This window comes from Arachis hypogaea, chromosome 10, assembly GCF_003086295.3.
Source record: "Arachis hypogaea cultivar Tifrunner chromosome 10, arahy.Tifrunner.gnm2.J5K5, whole genome shotgun sequence".
In the NCBI taxonomy this organism is placed as follows: Eukaryota; Viridiplantae; Streptophyta; class Magnoliopsida; order Fabales; family Fabaceae; genus Arachis; species Arachis hypogaea.
In genome coordinates, this window is record NC_092045.1 from 83,015,676 (window position 1) to 83,025,193 (window position 9,518).

The window sequence follows — 9,518 nt, forward strand, 5'->3', positions numbered from 1 at the left end:
TGCTGAGAAGATGATGGATATGGCTTACTATTACTCAGCCTATTGCGTCCACCATTGTTAAAGCCTTGTTGAGGCTTCTGTTGATCCTTCCAGGAGAAATTTGGATGATTTCTCCATGATGGATTATAGGTGTTTCCATAAGGTTCACCCATATAATTAACCTCTGCCATGGCAGGGTTCTCAGGATCATAAGCTTCTTCAGAAGCTGCCTCTCTAGTGTTGTTGGATGCATGTTGCAACCCATTCAGATTTTGAGAGATCATGTTGACCTGTTGAGTCAACACTCTGTTCTGAGCCAATATGGCATTCAGAGCATCAATTTCAAGAACTCCTTTCTTATGAGGTATCCCATTATTCACGGAATTCCTCTCAGAGGTATACATGAACTGGTTGTTTGCAACCATGTCAATGAGTTCTTGAGCCTCTTCAGGCATTTTCTTCAGGTGAATAGATCCACCTGCAGAATGGTCCAATGACATTTTCGAAAATTCAGAGAGACCATAATAGAATATATCTAATATGGTCCATTCTGAAAACATGTCAGATGGACATCTTTTGGTCAACTGCTTGTATCTTTCCCAAGCTTCATAGAGGGATTCACCATCTTTTTGTTTGAAGGTTTGAACATCCACTCTCAGCTTGCTCAGCTTTTGAGGAGGAAAGAATTTATCCAAGAAGGCAGTGACCAGCTTATCCCAGGAGTCCAGGCTATCCTTAGGTTGTGAATCCAACCATATTCTAGCTCTGTCTCTTACAGCAAAAGGGAAAAGCATGAGTCTGTAGACTTCAGGATCAACTCCATTCGTCTTTACAGTCTCACAGATCTGCAAGAACTCAGTTAAAAACTGATAAGGATCTTCAGATGGAAGTCCATAAAACTTGCAGTTTTGTTGCATCAATGCAACTAGTTGAGGCTTAAGCTCAAAGTTATTGGCTCCAATGGCAGGAATGGAGATGCTTCTTCCATCAAACTTGGACGTTGGCTTTGTGAAGTCACCAAGCATTCTCCTTGCATTATTATTATTATTATTTTCGGCTGCCATGTCCTTCTCTTGTTCGAAAATTTCTGAAAGGTTGTTTCTGGAATGTTGTAATTTAGCTTCTCTTAATTTTCTCTTCAGATTCCTTTCAGGTTCTGGATCAACTTCAACAAGAGTGCCTTTTTCCCTGTTCCTGCTCATATGAAAGAGAAGAAAACAAGAAAAGAAAGAGGAATCCTCTATGTCACAGTATAGAGATTCCCTTATGTTAGTAGAAGAAGAAAGGGGTAGAAGAGTGAAGAAGAACTCGGATTTTTGGATGAAGAGAGGTGAAGAGAAGTGTTAGTAATTAAATAATTAAATAGAAGAAGAGAAGAGAAGAGAAATTTTCGAAAATAATTTTGAAAAAGGGGTTAGTAATTTTCGAAAATCAAAGACAACATATAATCAAGATTAAAATTTAAAACAAAAAGAATTTTCGAAAAAGAGAGGGAGGTGTTTTCGAAAATTAGAGAGGGAAAAGTAGTTAGGTAGTTTTGAAAAAGATAAGAAACAATCAAAAAGTTAGTTAGTTGATTGAAAAAGATTTGAAATCAAAATTTGAAAAAGATATGAAGATAGGAAGTTAGATAAGATATTTTGAAATCAAATTTTGAAAAAGATAAAATTTTGAAAAAGATAAGATAAAAGATAAAAATTTAAGATAAAAATTTTAATAAAAAGATATTTTGAAAAAGATTTAATTTTTTAAAAAGACTTAACTAACAAGAAACTACAAGATAAGATTCTAGAACTTTAAAGATTGAACCTTTCTTAACAAGAAAGTAACAAACTTCAAATTTTTGAACCAATCACATTACTTGTTAGCTAATTTTCGAAAATTTGATATAATGATAAGAAAAAGATTTTGAAAATATTTTGAAAAAGATTTTTTGAAATTTTCGAAATTTATATAAAAAAAATGAAAAAGATATGATTTTTGAAAAAGATTTTGAAAAGATAAGATTTTTAAAATTGAAATTTTGACTTGACTTGTAAGAAACAACTAATTTTTAAAAATTTTTGACCAAGTCAACCCAAAATGTCGAAAATTTGGAGGAAAATAAGGAAAATATATTTTTTTTGATTTTTTTGAATTTTTAAAGAAAAACACAAAAATGACCCAAAACATGAAAATTTTGGATCAAAACAATGAATGCATGCAAGAATGCTATGAATGTCAAGATGAACACCAAGAACACTTTGAAGATCATGATGAACATCAAGAACATAATTTTGAAAAATTTTTGATGCAAAGAAAACATGCAAGACACCAAACTTAGAAATCTTTAATGCATGGAAAATATGAATGCAAAAATGCACATGAAAAACAACAAACAACACAAAATAAGAAATCATCAAGATCAAACAAGAAGACTTGTCAAGAACAACTTGAAGATCATGAAGAACACTATGAATGCATGAGATTTTCGGAAAAATGCAAGAAAAATTTTAAAAGCATGCAATTGACACCAAACTTAAAAATTAACACAAGACTCAAACAAGAAACACAAAATATTTTTTTGATTTTTATGATTTTCTAATTTTTTTGTATTTTTATTATTATTTTTGAAAAATATTTTTGGAAAAACGAAAAATAAAAGAAAAATTTTTGAAAAAGATTTTTGAAAAGAAAATTACCTAATCTGAGCAACAAGATGAACCGTCAGTTGTCCATACTCGAACAATCCCCGGCAACGGCGCCAAAAACTTGGTGGACGAAATTGTGATTTATACTTTCACACAAATCGAATAATTATACTCCTTGTGCTCGTATGGAATTTAGAAATTGGCACGAGTGGTCACAACTCCGTTCAACTAACCAGCAAGTGTACTGGGTCGTCCAAGTAATAAACCTTACGTGAGTAAGGGTCGATCCCACAGAGATTGTTGGTATGAAGCAAGCTATGGTCACCTTGTAAATCTCAGTTAGGCAGATTAAATTGGTTTATGGGTTTCGAAAATAAAGATAAGAAAATAGAAATAATAAACGAGATAGAAGACTTATGCAGATTCATTGGTGAGAATTTCAGATAAGCGAATGGAGATGCTGTATGGCTCAAGGACGCCTGCTCTCCTACTGCTTTTACTCAATCCTTCTTACTCCTTTCCATGGCAAGCTTTGTATAGGGGTTCACCATCAGCGGTGGCTACTTTCAATCCTCTCGGAAAAATGATCCTATGCGGCTGTCACTCGCACGGCTAATCGTCTGGAGGCATCACCCATGGTTGATGGCTACATCCCATCCTCGCAGTGAAAACTAATGCTCACGCACTCTGTCACAGTACGGCTAATCACTGGTTGGTTCCTGCGCCTACTGGAATAGAATCCCTTGATTCTTTTGCGTCTGTCACTAACGCCCAGCACTTGCAAGTTTGAAACACGTCACAGTCATTCATTACCGGAATCCTACTCGGAATACCACAGACAAGGTTAGACTTTCCGGATTCCCAGGATCCTACTCGGAATACCACAGACAAGGTGAGACTTTCCGGATCCTCATAAATGCCGCCATCTATCCAGCTTATACCACGAAGATTCTGTTGGGGAATCTAAGAGATACACATTCAAGCTCTGTTGCATGTAGAACGGAAGTGGTTGTCAATCACGTGCGTTCATAAGTGAGAATGATAATGAGGGTTACTTATCATCACATTCATCATGTTCTTGGGTACGAATGAATATCTTGGAATAAGAATAAGAGAGATTTGAATAAAAGAAAATAGAATTGCATTAATACTTGAGGTACAGCAGAGCTCCACACCCTTAATCTATGGTGTGCAGAAACTCCACCGTTGAAAATACATAAGCAAAAGAGGTTCAGGCATGGCCGAATGGCCAGCCCCCCTAACGTGCTCAATGGCCTCCTAAGATGAAGAATAAAACAAAACTGAGACCAAAGATGTCTAATACAATAGATAAATGTCCTATATATACTAGACTAGCTACTAGGGTTTACATGAGTAAGTAATTGATGCATAAATCCACTTCCGGGGCCCACTTGGTGTATGCTTGGGCTGAGCTTGATCAATCCACGAGCTGAGGCTTCTCTTGGAGTTGAACTTCGAGTTATGACGTGTTTTGGGCGTTCAACTCCGGATCATGACGTTTTTCTGGCGTTTAACTCCAGACAGCAGCATGAACTTGGCGTTCAACGGCAAGTTATGTCGTCATTCTTCGAATAAAGTATGGACTATTATATATTGCTGGAAAGCCCTGGATGTCTACTTTCTAACGCCGTTGAGAGCGCACCAATTGGAGTTCTGTAGCTCCAGAAAATCCATTTCGAGTGCAGGGAGGTCAGATTCCAACAACATCAGCAGTCCTTTTGTCAGCCTTCTTCAGAGTTTTGCTCAAATCCCTCAATTTCAGTCAGAATTTACCTGAAATCACAGAAAAACACACAAACTCATAGTAAAGTCCAGAAATGTGAATTTAACATGAAAACTAATGAAAACATTCCTAAAAGTAGCTTAAACTCACTAAAAACTATATAAAAACAATGCCAAAAAGCGTATAAATCATCCGCTCATCAGATGGCAAGTGTCAAAACAAGTTTAGATAGAACAGTACCGAGTTGTTGGGCCAATGGAAGTAGGACGGATTTGTTGTTAGTCTTGGTTGTAGGGCATGTAATATGGAGCTGCTCTATTGGAAGGTGACTTTTAATGGTAGAAAAAGATGCAACTATGGCTTTCTGTGTATCCATACTACATGCATATGCTTCATTCAGACTTCCTAAGTCAGCCAACAAATCATCCATCACATTAGGGGTCTGAGCATGAACGGAAGTGATTGGTATTTGTTTTTCTGAGCGCTCACTTGGGGAGATTTCAGAATTTTGAAGCTAAACAAAAACACAAAAGAAGGTGTCAACATAATAAGAAAAAAAAGAAAAAAGATACAAGGAAGAGATACTAATAATCAAGCTAAATGACATGTCATACCTTATTAGCATTGGCGTTAGGTGTAGGCTTGTCAGATGTGACAGCCATCAGATTTTCAGTGCTAGGCACAATCAAGAAAATGGTAGGAGTCGCGGTGACCTAAAGCAAGAAGTAAAATGAGGACAAAAGTAATTAATGAGATTAAAAATCAGCATGAGAGGCATCATTAAAATTTAAGTTTTTCAAGATAATGCTATTTTTAATATGGATGATGTGAGAACATATAAAAATACCTGAGAAGCAAATTGACCACTAAGGCTAAGGGTATCAACATCATTATCTTCCGAAGAGGATTTACTCACTGCTTTATCACTAGACGAGTTGTTCTCATTTTCCTCTTCATTTTTCTGAGAGACTACCGGTCTGTCAAGGTTGCTATCGGATGCATTTGATGTGTCATACTTGTCATCACTATTTGAGGATGTTGACACTGCAATTGGTTCAAGTCTTCTCTTTACCTGGCGGCTTGAGTAATTAAAATTGAGTTTCTTTTTTCCTTCAAGCCTACCAGAAAGTCTTTCTCAAAGGAGAATTTGCATCAAGTGAGGTGGTTTTTTCCTCTGTGACAAAAAAAATTAATAGTAATAATAATAAAATAATTAAAACAGGTGCCATTCTTAGAAGGCGTTATGCATGAAGGAAAGTTAATAACAATAGCACAGGGAGGAGCATGATTTTGAGTTCAAATGGGCAAATAATTTTGTAATTACCTTTTTTGATGATTGATGCTCTCCTCACTTGTTGAATTATAAGAACAGTGGTCATCCTTTGACAACAGGTACTAAAAGTAACCTTCATGGAGGAGTAATAGGTTTCCACCAAGTGAAGAATGAGTATGTGGTTAATTGACAAGGTTTAAAAGCGAATAGGTGGAATTTATTTCTCCACGAAGCATTGTCTTTCTGAAAGTTCAATAGATCTTTTGGTGAAGTAGCTTTGATATGCAAAGATTGAGAGTTTTGAAGATGGTAAGGGGATGGAATGGTTTGAGCTAACCCAAACTGTTTAGAAATGGCATTTGGCATGTAAATTGCTGTTCTAAGGTCATCTTCACTTGGAACCCAGCAAAAAGTAGTTGAGGAGTCAAGAATTGTGACCAGATAGTGACAGTTTCCTTTTGTGAAATCTTAGCTAGGGTAAAAGACCGTGTCAACCATTCCGGACCAGTTTGACAATTAGCAAAAGGAGTTAAATTGATGTTGTGGTGTTTTTCTGGCAAGTAATAGAAAGTACGGAAGAAGTGTTTCATTTTATCATATGAGGCCATCAACTTGTTGCGAAAAACTAAGTTGAGCAAATGGTGTCCTGCAATCACAGAATCTGTAGGACCTTTTTGGGTCAAGCGCGGTTGTAGCTCAAACTAAAAAATGGCTGACAGTCACAATTAAAAGAACCAAACGGGACTGTCAACATTAGTGATTTTCTTCTTCTCCCTCATAAGGTCCGTGATCCAATCCAGTGAGATATAGTCGAGCTAGAAACAATTTGGCTAAACACAACTTCCTACCTTTGGCTAACATAATGGCCAATGGGAGATAAGTGACTTCAACTTGAATACTTCGGACACAGAAAATAACACCGCTCAACCAATAGAGAAGAAATGCAATGTGCTCATTATCTGAAACAGGTGCTTCATCTTGACTTCTGTTACTGAGAATGAAGCTCTGGTAAGTGGTAGAAGAGATATCAATGGCATACTCAACTCCTGTGGTCAACTTGGTGGTAGTTAAAATTTCCTCTCCCCAAGAAGGTAGGCTAGTTATAACAGCTACGTCCTGAAGAGTAGGCATAATCATACCATATGGAGTGTGAAAAGTGTGAGAAGTCTCATCCTAGAAATACAAAGCACCTCCCATTAATCCTGAATTGACAGTGTAAGATTTTTTACTAAACTGAATTAGATCATATATTCCAATCTCTTTTTATAGGGTCATCTTCTCAGTTTCAACCCTATCCAACCAAGTACGGTAACCTCCAATGTTGGTCTTTGGGAGATTTTTGAACAGCCTGTTGTTGGAGTCGAAGTCTCCAATAGGAATAGAGTCTTGAAAAGTAACGGATTTTCTTTGAGGGTGACTGATGTTATGATTTTTGCTAGTAAATAATTTTATAAAAATAGTCGCGTTGTAGATATAGATTCTAAACCAACAAAAATCCCTTCGTGCAAATGTTTTGGTTGTCACAAGTAACAAACCCCTTTAAAATTGATAACCGAGTATTTAAACCTCGGGTCGTCTTCTCAAGGAATTGCAGGGAGGTATGTTCTTATTATTGGCTATGAAAAAGGTAAAATTGGGATTTTTGGAATTTGGACAATGGGCACAGGTATATTTTCAAAGCAATAAAAATAAATAAATAACTGTAAAATAAACCTTTGGCAAGGTATAAGAACTGGAAGTCCTATCCTAATTACCCTTATCAATTGTGATGAGAATTGGATTTTTCTCCCACTTTGTTAACCTCTAACTATGAAGGTAAGTTAAGTGGATGAATTAATTTTGATTCCTCAGGTCCTAGTCTTTCCTTGGGAAAAGTCAGAGTTATTGGAACTTGAATTAATGAAATGAAGAAATCCAATTTTCAATCAACAATGAGTTTGATAACTCAAGAGTCACCAATTATTTAACCAAAGCCAAAAAGGGAAACTATCTAAATCAAATAAAAAGCATTCATAAATAAAACAATCATAAACTGAAATATCTCAAATAACATTAATTAAGAAAATCATAACATGAATGTAGCATAAGCCAAATAGGCAAAAGATAAATATCAATTAAAGTACTAAGGTGAATAAAAATAGGAACAAAATTAAATAGAAAGGAACATTAAACATGAAATGAAGAAGAAAATTGTAAGTTGGAATAATAATAAATCCTAAATCCTTTAAGAGGAATCCTAATCCTAAAGAGAGAGAGGAGAGAACCTCTTTCAAAACTAGATCTAAATCATGGAAACTGAATTATGAAAAGCATCATTATGAATGGATAAATTTCCCCACTTTATAGCCTCTAATCTGTGTTCTCTGGGCCGAAAACTGGGTCAGAAACAACCCAGAAGTCACTTCCAGCGTTTTCTAGTCCGTACAGGTCGCGGCCAAGTGACGCGGAGGCGTCGCCCACGCGGCCGCGCGGATTAAAGTTTGCAGATGCGATGCGTCCGCGTGGATCACGCGTTCGCGTCGCCTAGCGTCGGGGCAACTATGACATATTATATATCAAATCGAAGCCCCGGACGTTAGCTTTCCAACGCAACTAAAACTGCGTCGTTTGAACCTTTGTAGCTAAAGTTATAGCCATTTGAGTGCGAAGAGGTCAGGCTGGACAGCTTAACAACTTCTTCAACTTCTTGTATTCCTTCCACTTTTGCATGCTTCCTTTCCATCCGCCAAGCCATTCCTGCCCTATAATATCTGAAAACACTTAACACACATATCAAGGCATATAATGGTAATAAGAGAGGATTAATAATAAGCAAATATAAGATCAAAGAAGCATGTTTTCAATCATAGCACAAAATCAGGAAGGAAAATGTAAAACATGCGAATTATATGAATAAGTGAGTAAAGAGTTGATAAAAACCACTCAATTGAGCATAAGATAAACCATAAAATAGTGGTTTATCAACCTCCCCACACTTAAACAATAGGATGTCCTCATGCTAAGCTCAAGAGAAGCTATAAAGATGAAGAGGAATGGTAGAAAGTATGAAATGCAATCCTATCTATATGAATGCAACTAAATGTGAAATGCTTCTACCCACTTGGTTAAAAAGAAATAAGTTCTCCAAGACAAACATAAATCAGATTTCACTAATTCAAATCATATAAAATAAAGACAAGTAAACTTGTAAGAAGATAGCTCATGAAAGCAGGGAACATATAATTAAACACTGAACCCTTACTGGTAGTGTATATGCGCTCAAATCTCTCAAGTGTCTAGGGTCAATCTCTCTACTCTTCTCTAATCATGCTTTCTAAAACTTTGTTCTTCATCTAACCAATCAACAAGTATTTAGTATACTAATGCAAACATCATGAGGTCTTTTCAGGGTTGTAATGGGGCTGAGGTAAAGGTAGGGATATATATATATAAGGCTAAGTGAGCTAATTAAGTGAATCCTCGATTAGTATACGATCTCACCTAACATACATACTTTGTAAAGCAAAGCTTCTTTACCTATTCTCCCATATTTTTCCCACTTTTGATGTTACATGCTCATGCATTAGTTTTAATTTTGTCCCATGTGCATTGCTTTATTTTGCATTTGGAGAATTCTTTTGTATCCCCTTTATTCAAATACTAAATTATATTATTTTTATTTATTTATTTATTTTTTTACTGCACATTGTAATTCAATTATTTTGATTTCACATGAGCATGCTTCCCAAAAATTTTATTTTGAATTATTTCATTCTTTTCAACTTCCTACCCTTTGTTTTTATCATCCATGTTCCCAATAGGTTTTCCACACTTAAACAATTACACAATTTTTATCTTAAGCTAACCAAGGATTCAACTTGGGATTTTAAATTTGTTTTTCTGCTTAAGACTA

General features: G+C 35.8%; 1 non-coding gene across 1 annotated transcript; it reads left to right on the forward strand.

Annotated features, from left to right (window-relative positions):
* Positions 1-537: 537 nt before the first annotated feature.
* LOC112719482 (small nucleolar RNA R71) lies at positions 538-641 on the forward strand. The gene has a single exon (XR_003161783.1). It is a non-coding gene; the product is annotated as a small nucleolar RNA R71 (small nucleolar RNA).
* Positions 642-9,518: the final 8,877 nt, after the last annotated feature.